General features: G+C 39.6%; 1 long non-coding RNA gene across 2 annotated transcripts in view; it reads right to left on the bottom strand.

The window, feature by feature from the left end:
- LOC309796844 overlaps positions 1–15338 on the bottom strand; it is a 29019-nt gene extending 13681 nt beyond the window's left edge. Inside the window, exons 1-3 of one of the 2 annotated variants that reach the window (XR_014292511.1) lie at positions 15224–15338; positions 13952–14090; positions 4899–5050 (exon numbers count right to left, since the gene is read on the bottom strand). This is a non-coding gene — a long non-coding RNA (uncharacterized lncRNA). Of the gene's footprint in view, positions 1–4898; positions 5051–13951; positions 14091–15181 lie in introns of both variants that reach the window. The other variant, XR_014292512.1, reaches the window with a different exon arrangement.
- Positions 15339–18138: the final 2800 nt, after the last annotated feature.

Here is an 18138-nt window from a genome sequence, read left to right on the forward strand (position 1 = left end):
CCAAAAAAATCTTAATTGAGTGAAAAAATATAATCAACAAACAACACCACCACGACAAACAACACCACCAAAATAATAATAGATATTGGGATTTTCTAATGTAAATTTTAAAGTAGTCATCATAAAAATGTTTCAAAAAATACTGCAATGAAAAAATATAAACCTGCTTGAAACAAATGAAAAGAGTAGAAAGTCTCAGCAAAGATATGGAAGATACACAGAAGAACCAAATGGAAATTTTATTTTATTTAATTAATTTACTTTTTAACATCTTTATTGGAGTATAATTGCTCTACAATGGTGTGTGAGTTTCTGCTTTATAACAAAGTGAATCAGTTATACATATACAAATATCCCCATATCTCTTCCCTCTTTCGTCTCCCTCCCTCCCACCCTCCCTATCCCACCCCTCTAGGTGGTCACAAAGCATGGAAATTTTAGAACTGAAACATACTGAAACAGAAATTCAATGGGTGGATGTAACTGCAGAATGGAGAGGAAAGAGGAAAGTTAACGTGAAGGCAGAACAACAGCAACAACCCAACTTTAACGACCAAGAAAAATGGACTAAAAAAATATAGAACAATGCTTTGGGGACCTACCTATGGAACAATAAACAAAAGATGTGATATTCATGTCATTTTTTCTTGGAAGGAGAGGAGAAAAAGTGTTTGAAGAAATTATGGCTAACAAATTTCAAGTTGAGCAAAAGACATAAACCTAGAGGTTCAAGAAGTTGAGCAAACCCCAAGAAGAACTGTTCCAAAGAAATCCATGAAACACACATCATGATCAAACTTAGGAAAATATTAAAGACAAACCCCCCAAAAAATCGGAAAAAATTTGAAAGGAGGGAGAGAGAAATGATGCGTTATCTATAGGAAAAAAAACAATTCAAATAACAGCAATTTTCTCATCAGAAACCATGGAGTATAGAAGGAAGTGGCACAACGTTTTTCAAGTGCTGAAAGAAAACTCTTAACCTAAAATTCTGTATCCGGTGGTTATGTTTTACTTCAGGAAAGGTGGGGTATGCAAAGACATTGTAAGATGAAGGAAAATGAAGAGAATTTATCACCAGCAGAATGTAAAGTAAAAGAATGGCTAAAGGAAGTTCTTAAGACAGAAAGGAATTGATAATAGAGGTGCTCTTGGAATGTCAGTTAGGAAGAAAGAAAATTGGAAAGAGCAAATATATAAACATAGTAGCTTTTCCTTTTCCTCTTGAAATTTCTAAAATTCTGTTGAATGGTTGAATCAAAAAGTATTACACTATGTTACGTGGTTCTCAATGAATGTAGAGAAAATACTGAAGACTATTCTACTACAAAAGGTGGATAATAATGGAACTTTATTGATCACACAATGCAAAGAGTTGGGCATGCAGATACTCACCACTGTTTGAGCTACCTATTACCCATATAGATATGAATCAGTGAAAGAATGAAAGATATCCTAGGATAAGGGCACAAATATTCCCCAGATTCTAAATGATAATTAAAATTTCTACATCATCTCCATGAACACTCACTTACTTTGGTATCATGCTCTTTCCTCTGCCCTTAGAAAATATCTCTATTGGAATACAGTGCTTTTCAAATGTTTCAAATCTGTTCTAACACCACCAACTGCATTCTGTAATATCTACTCCCTGGTTATTAAATGCTTCTATTCCAACGTGAAGGGACTCAGGGCAGCTCAAGAATTGTACCCTGTATCTTCATTAATCCCCACCTTCAGTAAGTTGGCAGAGAGATGAATTTAGAGACAAGGAAAGAGGCATTGTGGGCCCACATGGTAAACCGCTGAAGCCCTCCAAAAAAGATCCAGTGATAGGGCCAACTGTCTATGAAAGAACGTGTGCAGATGACATGGCTGAAATCCAGAAACAAACCATTATATCCCAGGAGAAATCCTGTGCAGAGACTCTACTGAACAGAGTTGAAAAGGTCAGAAAGTATGGATAATAACACATTTAAGTTAAGTATACTGAGCCCATGCGTCTACAACAGCAGAGTTACCCAAGCAGAAGGCAGGAGGGGTTTTGTCAAAAAAGATCTATTTGGGGCAAGGGTCAGATCTTAACTCTGCAAAAATGATAAGTGCACAAGAAAAATATGTTTTTTTTTAAAGCCTAAACTTGTCAGAGCAGTGCTGTGTTGTGATACACCTCACTGAGCGGATGAAAGGAGAAAAGCAACAAAGGAGGAGAAAAGCCTGAGTGACCTCAGGGATGACGCAGAGATGAAACAAAGGAGAGTGTGGGGAGAGCTAACAGGTAGACAGTGTTCTGGTTAAGAATGTGACTCCAGGAGGCAGGTAGAATCTCGCTGGCAGATGGAGTCCATGGGGCCTGGGGTCAGAGAGAAACTAAAGAGGGTGTATGGTTTCCAGACGGTGTGGGGGATCCATTAGTCGTGAATCCTTCCCCTTGATGTCTGCTTCCTACTTTAATGGAGGTTTAGGGAACTGAGCATCAACTCAGCTTCCCTACTGTCTGTGCTCCCGGTTCTTCCCTGCCCCCATGGACCAGCTACACACCAGCAGGGCACTTTCCTCCTTACCATCGTTGTCCCATTTCAGTGTATAAAGGGGCTATGTAGTGTCCCATGGAAGCGAATGTGTTCCTTCCCCAATCAGTCTTACACCCGGACAGCCTCAGACCCCTGGAGTGTCCCATCAGTTACCTCCGAGCTCTGTCTGCTCACCCGGGAGTCCCCACTCTTCACTCCAGTCAGGGTGGACTTACCCCCCACTTTCTCCCATACAGCCCCCATAAGTCTGGCCCACTGTCCCAGGCCCAGCTCCTCTTTGAGGAGTCTCTGAAAACTTCCTCCTCTTTATAAATTAAGAGGGTTCTACAGAGGTGACCATAACACCTCAAGGAACAAGAATGTGTGAAATCATAAACATGACCTCTGTAGCCCCTGAGCCAGTAGAGGTATGAATAGTGACACATGTTTCATAACACACAGCAGGGGAAGGAACTCACCCTGGGTGGCTCAGGCTCTGGGACCCAGAAAGAGATCCTGATTCTTGTTCCAGTGTCCCTCCCTGCCAACCCCCAGTCACCTCTTCCTAGAACTCCAAGTAGGTCCCGAACCCTCAGGTCACCAACAGAGGATGGGAAAAGCACAATTATTCACTGGAAAGAATGAGGATTTTTTCCCCAGCCCAACTCCATTACACTGCATATCACAGAGATGGCACTGAAATTCCTACGTAACATAGTTAGGTGCGTGGTTCCCTTCTTTTTCTTACATCCCCAAATGCTCACTCAAATATAGTAATGCTATTGAGGTTAATAACAACCCTGTTAGGGCCTCCCTGGTGGCGCAGTGGTTGAGAGTCCGCCTGCCGATGCAGGGGATACGGGTTCGTGCCCCGGTCTGGGAGGATCCCATATGCCGCGGAGCGGCTGGGCCCGTGAGCCATGGCCGCTGAGCCTGTGCGTCCGGAGCCTGTGCTCCGCAACGGGAGAGGCCACAACAGTGAGAGGCCCGCGTACAGCAAAAAAAAAAAAAAAAAAAATAACAACCCTGTTAAAGATTGGAAGTTAGGATAGAAGGAAGCAAACATTGGTGTTGTGGACGATGTGCCAAATAATATGCTGGGATCTTGATGAAATTTTACCCTTGAACTCCTCATATCACTCCTTTGAGTGTAAGGACCAGGAGATCGATATATAAACACACATACACACATATAAATATATGTGTGTATATGTGAGTGTGTGTGTGCACACGTTATATATTAAATAAATTAGCAAGCTAGAGGATAAGAACACTTTGTGTGTGTGTGTGTATAGTGCCAACATGAAGAAAAATATTATAATTTGTTTAGGAAAGTTCTCATATGGAATAAAAGGATATAGCGATGCATGGGAATAATCATCCCTTTCTGGATAGTAATTATCTCTAGGGGAGAGGAAGGGGATACAATCAGGGAGGAGTAAAGTTTTCTCTTAATCTGGATTGATTTTATAGCTCTATGCTCTTCATCTGAAATCCTTCATAAGTAGTAACACTTTTAGGGGATTCAGCTTTTTTTAATCATAAATGTAATACATACTCCATTTAGCAAATGTTTAATATTTTGAGTCAAATGCAGTGTTAAAAAGTATCAATACCCAGCAATCCCATCATCATTGAAATTCACACTATGCTATTTCGTTCCATTATTTTCCTCTGCATGTAAATATGTAAATGTAATATACATGTATTATATACACATTTCCTATAACTATTATCTTACTCTATATACAATTCAGTATCCTTTTTTCTTGTTGTTATTTTGGTTTTGCTTTTATCTTAATTCTTGCCTAGAGTACTAGCATGTAGAGAAAGTTTTCTGATTAAATGACAAGGTATAAGATGAGATGTAACTATGATTTGTAATGAAGGCTTTACCAGTTAACCCAGCCCCAACTCTTGAACAATATATATGATTGGAAATGCCATACCTGTAACATATTAAATAATGTTACATGTCTGGGTCTGCTCGTGAGCTGTCTATAGACCTCCTTTTATCTGTGTGTCAATCACTCTATCCAACAGTTATAAAATCATAGTTCAGTGGAACACTGTAATGCCAGGCAGTATAATCTTCACTCCTATCATTCACCCTTTGGATGGGTGGTAGGAATAATAATAATAATAATAATAATAAATAATAATAAGCAATAATAATAACAATAATAAGCAATAATAAAAGATACCAACGATCATAGAGCACATAATAGATAAACTGCTTGCTTAAGATCATGCAACCAGCAAGTAATGAGTCCCAATGTCAAATCCCAGTCCTTCTGACTCCAAAGCCCATGCCCCTAACCACTGTTTCTATATTTAGTGCCCTTCTATATTAGGCCCGAGGCTAGCACGAGGGAAGGGACTCACCCAAGGTCCTGTGCTCTGTTGATAGGTCTGGCTACTGGGACACATGTTTGATGATTCTCATCTTCTGTCTAGCTGACCCATTATTATTCCTTCTCTTCTGCACTATTTCTTCTTCCTGGGGCTCAATAAGAAATTGCTTCACTCAGATCAAACTAGAAGGAAAATAAGGAGACAGGAAAGCACGTGGAAAAAAAAGAAATGATGAGATGGGACCAAAGTTCACTTCTTGCTGATACAATTCCAGATGCTGGTTCAAATCTTCTATCTTATGGGACAGAGGAGGCAGGATGGGCCGGGAGTAATATATCTCAAAATCCTGCTACATTATTTGAGGTTTTTTTTTTTTTTCCTTTTCTTCTTACAAGTCTGGAGATATGCACCCTTAGTCCCATTTTACAGATGGCCAACCTCAGATTCAGAGGTATGTAAATTTTCCAGGGTCAAATGTCTACAATTTGCCTGCTACACAGATCAACCAGCAGCCTCCTGTTTAGATGACAGAATTCCAGAGCTTAAAGACTGATAGTGGAAAACTCGCCTGATGTGAAATCTGGGCTGTGTCATGCTCCCCAATGGAAATGAAGATGATGGTAGGGATGAAATCCTACTTTGTGGGCCAAGAGGACTGAGTGTGGGGGCCACAATAACTAGCTGATTCTTGAGGTGCTGAACTGGACCCAGAAAGCAGCACAAGCTGTTGCCCTTTGGAAAGAGAACCTGAATGGTAGGATATTAACATGTACACAACTACTATATGAAAGGGGTTTTACCTTTTATCTCATTTAATGCTAACTCTATTTAAGATGAATAATTATCCCTATTACTCAGATAAGGGAACAGAAGTAAAAAGTTAAGCAACTTGACCTAGGGAAACAACCTTATAAATTACTGCTCCAGGACTCAAAACCCAAAATGACAAAAAGACTAAGTTTTTTCCCCGCTCTGTCCTGTGAGCTAACATTCAGATTACCTCAAAGCATTACTGTTGTTATACTTGTTCAAACAATGGAGTGAAGCACTCTTTAAATAATGAAAATCACTATAAAATATAAACTACCATGTGAATAACAAAAATTAAAAATCAAAATGTGTGTGAAAAGTTGGGAAAATTATTTACCACTTATATTCAGACATAAGGTTTATAACCTTGATGTGCAAAATACTCAAACAATAAAGATAGGTCAATGATATCAAGTGATAATGTGCATAAAAAGCAATATAAATTCCCAATAAATACTTGGAAACATTCCATGTCAAATAAACAAATGAAATGAAAATGAATTTTATTAAATGAAATAAGGAAGTCATAAAGTATGTAGAATATGATCCTATTTCTGCAAAAGAATACACATCAATGTGTGTATGTGTGTGTCATTAAATATAAGTTAGTGCATTATTACATACAGAGAAAAATCTGGAGAATAGGCAACAATAAATTAAAAGATGATACCTGTATTATGATGAGCAGAAGATGGAGGCAGAGGGAGAGATAGAATAATTTCAGTTTCTTAATATACATTTCAATATTATTTAAAGCTTGTTAGAAAACAAAAAGTATTAACTGGTAATTTGAAAAAGTTATTGAGATAAAGTTTTGTAGAATAGGAAAACCTTCAAGCCAAGCCACAAAATGACAGTGCAAAGATCCATTTATTGATTTAGAAACACGTTCATATACTGTTGTGTGAAAATAACACATTAAAAAGATTTATTTGATAATAATTCAATGTTTGTGGGTTGATGGGAGAGAGAGGATATTTTCATTTTATAAATTTGCATTTCCGTAGTGTTTTAAATATGGAGCATTTATTGTATAAAATGCTAAAAACTTATAATAATTATGATCTGGTTATAAATATCATGCTCATATATTCACTGCTTTGGAAACATGTTCATAGCATACCGTTTTATGAGTAAAAGAAGCAGATCATAACGATTTATTTGACACTGTTTCTCTGTATGTGTGTATTTCTATGTCTCAAACTTCATACCAATTACTCACATACCAACTCATGCAGCTTTCCATTTAGCTCACATGGGATGGGACTTCTAGCTTTAGGGCTTGAAAATCCCAGGATGGGCACAAATATAGAGGGATCACCGCCAGTATGTGGAAAGTTCCAGAAAGCTTTGGCCTATACGATGGAATTCATTCACCCCCCCCCTCAATCCCTCTTCCATTACCTCACCCTTTGCCAAGCCCCTTAGGGGGCTGGTGATTCTGATGCATATCACCAGGTGGCATCTTTCTCCATTTTCTATGGATTATTTTTTCCCAAAAAAAGGCATAATTTTTAGAAATAGAAACAAAATAGTTTCTGAAAAGTAGATAACTAAATAAGTACAGGAACTTTCCTGGTAGTCCAGTGGTTAAGAATCTGCCTTCCAATGCGAGGGACGTGGGTTCAATCCCTGGTCAGGGGAACTAAGATCCCACATGCCACAGAGCAACTAAACCCACACGCTGCTGCTAGAGAGAAGCCCGCAACGAAGAGCCCATGCACCACAATGAAGACCCAGCGCAGCCAAAATTAAAAAAAAAAAAAAGTACAGTGTAGTTCCAACCCTCTTTGTAAAATTCATATGTATTTAAAAGACTGAGAGGATGTATACTTAGTTTTGTTTCCTACATCTACATCTCTTTTATTTATTAATGTGTATAGTCTACTATGTACCAGGCACTGTCAGTCCAATTCCACATTTGCATCCACACCTTCCCTCTCTTGATCTCTAGACCTGCATAACTGGAAATGCTCACAGGGAGAAAGATGGATGTTAGTGCCTACCCAAAACAGACTCCATTCCAAGCAAGTGTAGTCCAAGCTTCACTCTGAGTCCTGGAAAACCAACATCTAAACAGGAAATGATGCCGTTGAGTGGGGAAAGTTTGCCACCTTGGGAAACTGAGGCATTTTATAATCCTCATGTCTGTTCTTTTGCATACTACTAAGGGGCTACTACCTTCTGACAGGATCTCACTCTCAGATACAGAGTAAAGGATGCAGTGACCCTTATGTGATTTCAGTGTTGATTCTCCTCATGGGTTTTACTTTCTCTTTACTCCTTGTTTAGGTCTGGTGGTAGATTTCAGAACTGGTTTTGTGTCTGTATTATCCCTAAGGGATGGTCCCTTCCATTTAGTCATCTGAGAGGTTCATGTGAGGTGACATGGAGTTTCTGCTTCAAGTAAGATCTCTACCAGTAAGCAGGCCTGGCCCAAGTTCCACAGGAGACAGAAAAGAGTAGAGACCAAGTTCTCAAATACAAGCACAGGACTGGGACGCTGGTCTAAACATCTAAGTCTCCTGATTTAGTGGAACAGTTTTTGTAGACTTCTCACATGATGGACACCTCCTCTCAGCATTCCTCTTATACCCAACACCCCAATATGATCCAAATTCTCTTCTCTATCTCCTGCCTATTAAACTACACTGTCAGAGGAATTCTCCTATGACCTGGTAGTGGAGAAAACTTGTTTAACTATGACGTACATTCCAGAAGTAATAAGGGGAAAGAGTGATACGCAAATTTTTTTTCATTAAAAATTGAATGGTTAAAGAAAAACATAAGTAAAGTAAAACAAAAAATTAAAAATTGGGAAAAATACTTACAATTTAGGTAACAGTTATATCCCTAATATGTAGAAGTCTTATGAAAAAGTGGATGCAAAAAAACAACATAAGAGAAAAAAAGGGGCAATAGATACAAGCAGGTATTTCACCAAAAAGATGTAGATGCAAGAGTTAAAAAAAAAGTCTTTAAACACAAGAAAAATGCTCAACCTAACTCATGATAAGCAATGCAAAGAAAAATAACTATAATGAGATACCTCTTCTTACCAATTAGATAGTCTGTGAAGAAACAGACATTCTCATATATTGCTGGTGGTAATGTAAAATAACACTGCCCTATAGAGGAGATTTGATACTAGCTAGTAAAATTACATAGGTATTCAGTCCTGGAACCAGTAATCTCTCTTTTGAGAATTTATCCCCCCCAAACAATGCAAAAATACAAAAAGTCATAATAAGCACAAGGCCATTCCTCGCAGAACAGTCCATAACAACAGAAGATTATCAACAAGACAAATGTCCACCAAAGGGGGCTGGTTGAGTAATCTAAAGTACATCTACATCAGAGAGTACTCTGCAGCCATAAAAAGCAATGAAGATTCCCTCTCTAGACTGTTAAGGAGTGATCACCAGGATATAATGTTACATGAAGAAAGCAAGGTGCAGAAAAAATGTATAGAGCTGCTGCTGTCTAATATGGTAGCCACTAGCCACAAACAGCTATATAAATTTAATTTTAAAAAAATAAATGAAACTAAGAATCCAGTGATCGTACTGGCCACATTTTAGGTGCTCAGCCACCACCTGTTGCTAGTGGCTATAGTGTTAGTGCAGATAAAGGACATTTTCACTTCTGCAGAAATTTCTATTGGACAGTGCTGGTGAAGAATGTGCCACCTTTTAAATCTGGATGGGGAAGGAAACTAATACACATATTTCATTTGCTTGCATATTTAAAGTATGGAAAGTTAAAACAAAAACGGACAAAATTACCTACAAGCAGATGGAGGAGCAGCCCATGATGCAAGGCAATGATGTGTATTCTCTTGCTTCATGCACTGAAAAGTTCAAGAAACAATGACCAACCCAGTAGCAATGCTCAATTCTAGTCCCCAGGTAGAGTCATCTGAAAACATGTCCCACTAAAAGGAATCAGGCTTCCTTTTAGGTCTGGGCAGGGACTGTACCAGGTGACTCTAGACCAAACTCTCATACCAGAAAGCATATCAAAAAGACTCAAGCCAACCTGAAGGGCACCCCCCCCAGACAAAGAGAACAATTTGAACATCAAAAAGATTAATGACTACAATGGGTTAAACCACATCAAATATGTAAGCATCTGTGAGCTCACTACAGCACTTCAAACAAACAAACAAACAAACTCACTGCTCACCTTTGGTGGATCCCAGGGAAAGAACTCATTATTCTGAAAAGTGGAAATAATGCAAAAGAATTACACATACGTTCCTCCTACCTTCCTGTGTGTACCACACCTCAGTGTAACCTCATAGTTACTATATAGAAGAATTCCAGCTAATAAATGCAGAAGAAAGTATAGAATTAAAACATCACCTTTCTGCAACCTTTAAAAGCATATCTAAGCAATGATCTTCAGAGGCTGCAAAAAATGTGTGATGAAAAGCAGATGCAAAATTTGAAAATGGATGGATCAGACTGACAACACCTAAGACCCAGTGATCAATCTCAACAACACAGAAGGAGAGACAACCACACAAGATGAGCCCCCAGGTATAACACAACAGGAAATACACCACCACATCTGAGGTACTCTTGCCAAAAACCTGAATCTGATCAAGCCTCTAAATCTACTTACCAATTTAGAGGAAATAGGAGGGGGCCAGTAGAACATAATAAATACATAAAAAACACAACAGGGATACAATCATCAAAATCCAGAAAGCAAACTCCACAGGACAAAAGTTATAGTTTCTTAAGCAAATAAACTGGAAGGTTAAAAAAAAAGAGGGTAGACATTCTTTAGATAAAAAGAGATTTCAGAGAAGCTAAAATTAAAGTCACATGAGCTACTATCACATGAGCTACTACTGCACACGCAGTAGAAGAACAAGAATGAAAAAGGTGGAAAATACCAAGTGTTGGCAAGGATGTGGAGCAAATGGAACTCTTATATCCTGCTGTGGGGGAATATAGATTGGAACAACTACTTTGAAAAACTCATTGGAAGTATTGACTGAACTGAACATACACATACCCTTTGACTCAGAAATGCTACTCTTAGGAACATACCCAAGAAATGAAAAAAAAAAAAAAAGCCCATTCAAGAAAGTTTATAGCCTCATTATTCAATAAGACAAAAAAGTGGAAAATATCCAAATCTCCATAACAAAGATATTGTGAAATATCCACACAATGCTTTTGTCTTCATAATTATTCCCTTTCTGTTTTTCTAAATACTCTAGTATATGACAAAATGACTCCTGAAGCATAATTTCCACACAAAGAGATATGACCCCGCCGAACCTTAACCACTGTGGGCTGAGATAGTTCAAAAAAGGTCTTTTTTCTTCTTCCTAAGTGCACTGGTTCAGAGTGTGGGTTCTAGAAACAGAGTCCTGCTACTAGTTCTGCCACTTACAAACTGTGTGAGTTTGAATAATTTTATTTCACCCTACAGTCACTCAATTGTCTCATCTGCAAAACCAGGATTATATGGTACAGTAAGTCCCCTACGTACAAAACCTTCAAGTTGCGAACTTTCAAAAATGCAAATGTGCATTCGCATGTCCAGTCACGTAAGTTAGTCCACATGTCTGGCGTACGTTGTCACGTGTGTGCATCCTCTACAAGTGGTTGTGCTTTTGTGTACTTTACTGTACAGTACTGTTGCTGTGAAAAATGAGGAGCTTACTAATGATGACTGGATGGAATTGGAGGCCCAGAGAAAGGACAAGGAGAGACAAGAGGAAGAAGAAGTAACTGAAGAACTAAAGAGATTCACGATGCAAGAAATGGCAAGAGGATTTTCTTTATTTGAGGAGGCACTGCTAGTTTTTGAGGAACAGGACCCAAATGTAGAATAGTACACGAAGGTTGCAGCAGCCATTCAGAATGAAATCCTGTACTAAAATGTCATCTATGACGAGAAAAAAGAGCTACTACCCAGCTATCACTGGATCATTTTTTTCAAGAGGGTAGATAGAATTGAATCCAGCAAGGAACCAAAACCTGTGCCATCAACGTCAGGCATGAGTGAAATTGCAGCTTGCCCTCCATCTCCTATTGAGGACGATCCTTCAGGTCTACCATTTCCCACCTCTCCCTCCTCCAGTCAGTAACTCTTCTTGCCTGTTCACTCACTGCCAGCCCCTGTATGCCAGCTGTTGTACTGTACTACTGTACTTTTCAAGGTACTGTAAGATTAAAATTTAAAAAAAAATTTGTGCTTGTTTTTTTATGTATTATTTGTGTGAAAAGTATTATAAACCTATTACAGTACAGTACTATATAGCCAATTGTGTTAGCTGGGTACCTAGGCTAACTCTGTTGGACTTAACAAATTGGACTTATGAACATGATCTAGGAATGGAACTCATTCGTATGTAGGGGACTTACTGTACTGATCATAGAAGAAAAAAGTTTTTAAAAATATTGCCTTGTATTTTGGTTTTTATAAGGAAAAATGATCAAGAAGCACATTATTTAAAAAAATCAACTGCAGATACATTGGAATACTGTACTCTCTGTGATCTTGGGAGAGTGAAAGTATCTCAGTGTCTCTGTTTCCTTTTCTGTAAAATGGCAAAAACAATCATCTGTACCTCAGGGGTTGTTGTTTTGAGAATTAATACATGAAAACTCTTAGAACAGTACTAGACACACAATAACAACTCAATAAATGCTAGATGATTTTTAGAAATACAAGTTTTTTATCATTTTGATAGACTGAGTTTGCATGTGTCTTTAATAAAGCTTAATGATCTAACAACTGAATCCTATTCATCAATTGATGCATATTTAAATCACTAAATTTCACTATAACCACTGTTGAATGACCTCGTTGTTTGGAGAACGTCTCAAAAGCACTTGGAACAACTAATCTCAGGAAACACACCACCATTTCTGCACATGGCCAAACATAAAGCTGAGGCTCCATGCAGGATCCTGCCTTATCCTCACATACCCCCCATGCACACACACTGCAGGTCCCTCCTGCCCTACCTCCAACAGGCCCTGTCCAGGACACCCATCCTCTGCACACCACTTCAGCTCAGGGCTGATCCACCCTCGTCTCTCCCCTGGACCCTGCAAATTCTCCTAATGGTTATCCCCATAGCTATCCTGTCCCTCTCCAGTCCATTCCCCACACAGTGGCCAGAGTCACCTTGTGAGCACGTGAATCAGAGCATGTCACTCCCACCGTCTAACCCTCCACCCTCAGAATAAACTCCAAACTCCTTACACAGCCCACACCATGTGGCTCCTGTCTGCCCTTGACCTCATCTCCTACCATCTGCACGTTGTCTGCCAAGCAACTGCCACTTGAGCTTGTCCTTTGTTCCTGGAACAACTGGTGTGACTCACACCACAGGGTGAATGACCCAAAGGCCTGCCTTGGTTTCCTCTTGTCATTCAGGATTCAACTCAAATGTCACTTCCTGATAAAGAGATTCACTGACAACTACTGGATAATAATCTATTGTATAATAATCCCTGTCCCAGTCATTTTCTATTCTATTTATGTGTTTATTTTCTTCAAAGTGCAAATCCCATATGAAATTGCCGTGTTTATTGATTTACCTCCTTATTGCCAGTTTTCCCAAACTAGAATGAAAGTTCCAGGGATCCTGCCCGTCTTGTTCTCTGTGCTGTGTCCCCAGTGCCTCTCATACACATCATTGAATAAATATTACTTAAATCAAGGAATTGTTAACCTATTTAACACAAAGGAGCAGGCACAGATTTAAAGCTGCGTGTCAGGAACAAATGACAACAAAATTATACATCAAAGGACTCAAAATTTTAAGAAGATATTGTTGCAAATCTATAGCAGTATTTTTCAAACTTGGGTGAGTACCATAATGAACTGAAGAAATTATTCAAAAGTAGATACCTACCACCCCACCTCCCTGGTTTGGGCTCAGCAACCTAGGGTGAGCCCAGGTATCTGCAATTTTAACAAGCACCACCTGACAATTTTGATGAGGTGGTCCACGGACCACACTTGGAAAAATCCTGAGCTAAACAGCTGACATTTGTGTAGCATTAATCTGATGCCTACCATGCATCTGGAACCATGCACCAGAGTTCTATGATATCTGTGGCGTGTCTGTTAATATTATTACTTGAAAGTGCACTGGTCCTTCCCTCCCACCTACAATCACAGATTGCTTTCCCACATGGGCTCATACCTAAACTCCACAATACTCCTGGGTGGTCGGAAGCATTGGGTACTGTTATCCTGTTGTATAAAAGACAATGGAGGGAAGGGTGGTGACTTACCTAAAATACCCCAGTGATGGGGCCTGATCTCTTCACTCTTGCTCCAGGAACTTGCCTAGCAGATTCAACATCACACTTGGTTCTTCTCTACTGGATCCTGTTTCTGTGGCTCAGAGTCCATACCTTCTCTGATGTTCCACTGTAAGGAAGAGTAAGAGGATAAGACAGCAGATGGAATAGAGAGGAATGTGAAAGGATGGGCAAACACGTGAAATGCAGGGGAAGGGGTTGAGGATGTGCTTGTCTGTCCCCACTCAGTTCACTGCAAGTTGTGCAATGATACTTTTCCTCTTCCCCAGCTCCATCACACAGCCCCCTCCACACACAGCACTGACACTGAGGCTCTCACATCATGGACATGTGCGCTTATTCCTGCTTGTTTAACATGTCCAACTATTCTCTCTGGAGGTCATGCTATTATGGTAATGTCAGAGGCATCAAATTGACAGAATGAAGGAGGTAATGTTGAAATGGAGAAATACAATTTGGTGAGGGCCTACTAGATGCCATACACTGTTGGTTGTAATTTTTGGACTTTTCCTCTTCAAATCCTCAAAGCAATTCTCTGAAGTGGGTATCATTATTTCCTTTCTACAGACAGGGAGATCGTCAGGATCTGAGAGCAAAGTACATGATCAAAAAGTTCTAGGGAGGTGTCAACGGACATAGAAGCCAACCAGAAGGGACTAACACTGGCCAATTCTGTGACAATTTGAGCATCAAAATATATAATGATAGTAACAAATGTAAAAAAGGTAACCCTTTGAGCAAAGTAGGAATCTGTGAGTTATACAGATATAAATACATGAATAAATACATAAATAAGGGGGAGGGAAAGGCTCTACCGTGCACTTAAGTGCCAACTAATAAATCTGGAAGGAATGAGGGAATCAGAAAAGCAACACTTGACAACTATCATAGTAACAGATGACTCAGCCAAGAATCAAAAATGGATGATCTGTCTGCACTAAATCCCACAGCAGTCACTGAGCCACCATGCTAACCAAGCTGGCCAAGGAAAGCTGCCCAAAAGAAACAATAACCCAATTTGGTTCCTAATATGTGCTAGGAACTAAATAGGACAGACACACGCGCACACACATCCATACACACACGCACGTGCTCTCTCCCTCTCTCTCACTACCCAAGACCTTGCCTTATCCTCCCTCGCCCCTGTTTTTAAAAGGCAAATAGCTCCAGGACACCCCTGGAGCAAGACACCACACTCACTGGGGCCGGGAGGCACCCCAAGGGCACACCTCTCTGCCTCACCAGACAGCCGGGACACCGATTCCCAAAGCAGGAAAGACACGACTTGGATCCCTTTGTCTCCCCACACCCTAGGGCTGTTCAGCCCTCACCGCCGGGACCCACACCCTCAGCTGAGTCTCAAACACCTGAAGGCGGGACCTCCTCTTCTCGTCAGGCCACGTCTGTCTCTGTGGAAAAGTCGTCACGGTCGCCATATTGACGTCAGGTTTCTATGGCAACTGAGATATGCCGGCTAGTCCCCCACACCGGAAATGCCGCTGCACACTCCTCCACCCCCAGGCTTCTCGCTTGAAAGCAAAACACCTTCGCTCTTTAGGCTACCACATGAGAAAGCGTAATAATTAGAAGAATTAGACTGGGATACAGACAGTTGGCGGAACTCTGCCTAGTTTGGTGGAACAGAGAATGTCCCTGCTGTCAGGAGGTTTGTTTGCTCTAAAGAGACAGTAGGGGAGTATTCTCAGTACACAGAGACCCAGGGAGGTATCCTAGGGTTCTTGGAGATGAGCTAGCCCTCAGAGGGTGAACATGTAAAATCACAGGCCATGCTAAGCAGAGAGTTAATGTGGCAGAAAACTAACAGACTGTCTATAATTATGTGACTGGATGATGTAGGAACACCAAAAGATGGTTTGATGATCTTCCCTTACCACAAATACCTCAGAAAAGTCATCCTGCAAAACAGAAGTGGTCCCAAAACTTCATTATACACATTCTACACATTTTACGTCTTGATGCTACATTTCCAGGTGGTCTTTATGGCAGTTATACTGTTTGGTTTAGGTAAAAGTCATTTTTTCTCTGGGAGAGAGGAGAAAGGTGGGTTGAGATTAACATTTGTTGAAGTCCTACTGTATGTTATACACTCTTTACAGGGTTTTTCATTTGCACCTCACAACAGTTCTGTAAGAAAGACATCATGGGTCTCCTTTACAGATGACCAAGGGCAGGCTTACAGAGGCTAAGCAAGTATTCCAGCATCACACATGAAGTTAGGGGCAAAAATGGGGGTTCAACTTTTGCCCACATCACAATATACCTTGCATTCATAACAGAAGCAGCATCACCTCCAAGGAACTGAAAATTGATTCTTAGGGGTGAAGAGATCTTAGATAGTACTATGTTGTGTTGCCCCCAGAAAGATCAAGGTACATAAACAGATATACACCACATCTCTGGTATTAAAATTTTCACATTCTGTGGATGGGGCAATGATTAGGGAAAAAAGTGTCTAAAAATCCTCCATAAAGTGGATGATAATGAAAAAACGTTGAGGAACATTCATATATTCAGTGATCTAGCATGTAGATGATGGGCCACCAGGGCTTAAGGACTGGTCATTTTACACTCCCTCATCGATGCTCACTCTTCAACAGCCAATCTTGGTGGTGGTGGTGGTGGTGATGATGATGATGATAATGAAGAAAATGAAATCCTGTTCCTGGGGTCAAAAGACCTGGGTATGGAGACCGTGTGAACTGACTGGTTTTTAAGATGGCAGACAGGGGCTCAGTCAGAAGAGTAGGTGTTTCTTCTGGGAAAGATGATCTGGAGAGTAGGATATTAATGTTTTTAAACTAACGTAAGCAAGTGGAGCTCTAAGCTGTGTCTCCTTTAATTTTAACATTTATTCAAGTTACACGTTATTAAATCCATCATTCAGGTCAGACCATAGTAAGTTTGGAGATGGTTAAGTAAATCAGGGAAATTTCTCTGCAAATGCCTGCTCAGTAGTTAAAGCTGGAATTATTCTAGAGCTTTTCCCATTGTATCTGGGCAATTGATGCTATCCAATATACTGCTATTTTTTATAGTGAATTGTATTATATTTTTAATTAAAATAGTATTGTAATTAAAAACTTTTGTATGGCAAAATAATCAGCAAAGCTTGTCTGAAAAGGCTAGAGTAAATATTTTCAAATTATATGAGGGTAATTCTTTTTTAAATTTATTTTTATTGAAGTATAGTTGAATTACAATGTTGTGATAATAGGCTAATTCTTGTGATATATAACAGATGGGCAAATGAAGTGGTAGGCAACCTCCAAGAAGACACTCAATGATCCACACCTCTGTATCCATGCTCTTTTGTAATCACCTTTCCTTGAATGTGGGCTGAGGTTAGTTGCTTCTAGGGAATAGAATATTTGTGAAGTGATGGGATGTTACTTCTGAGATTAGTTACAAAGAGGCTGTGGCTTCATTTGAAGTACACTCTTATGCTCACCCTGAGGAAAGCCAGCCACCATGCTGTGTGTTGCCCACATGTCAAGGAACCAATGTCTCTGGCCAGCAACCAGTGAGGTCCTGAGGCCTGGCAAAAGACAAAAGTGTGAGCTTAGAAGTGGGTCCTCACCCAATTGACCCTTCAGATGACTGTAACCCCAGCCTATACTTTAATTGAATCCTTGTGAGAGACTCTGGGCCAGAAGCATCCAGCTAAGCCACATCCAGATTCCTGACCCCCCAAAATGGTGAATTAATACATGTTTGTTACTTCAAACTGCTTTTATTTTGGAGTATGTTATTATGCATCAATAGATAACTAATACATATATAATCACAGAATACATGTAAAGAGCAATATACATGTTCAACAAACATTTGAAAACAGTTTATCTAATGAAGTACAAATGAAAACTAGAGATATACTATTTTAGATGAAAAAAGGCATGTTGAAGAACTAGGGATAATGTGATTCTAATATTGAAGAAAAGGTATGTGTATTTTGTGTGTCTGTGACTATATGATAATAATTCACCTACAAAGAAACACATCTGGTGAACACACAACAACCTATTGATATTGAACACCTTTGGCTCAGAGCAGAGAGTAAGGCAAGAGTGAGATTCAGGGTGATTTCATTTTATGAATATAAAATATATATTTATACATATAAATATGCAAATTTATAC

This window comes from Mesoplodon mirus (genome assembly GCF_964341445.2).
Source record: "Mesoplodon mirus genome assembly, chromosome: X".
Lineage (NCBI taxonomy): Eukaryota > Metazoa > Chordata > Mammalia > Artiodactyla > Ziphiidae > Mesoplodon > Mesoplodon mirus.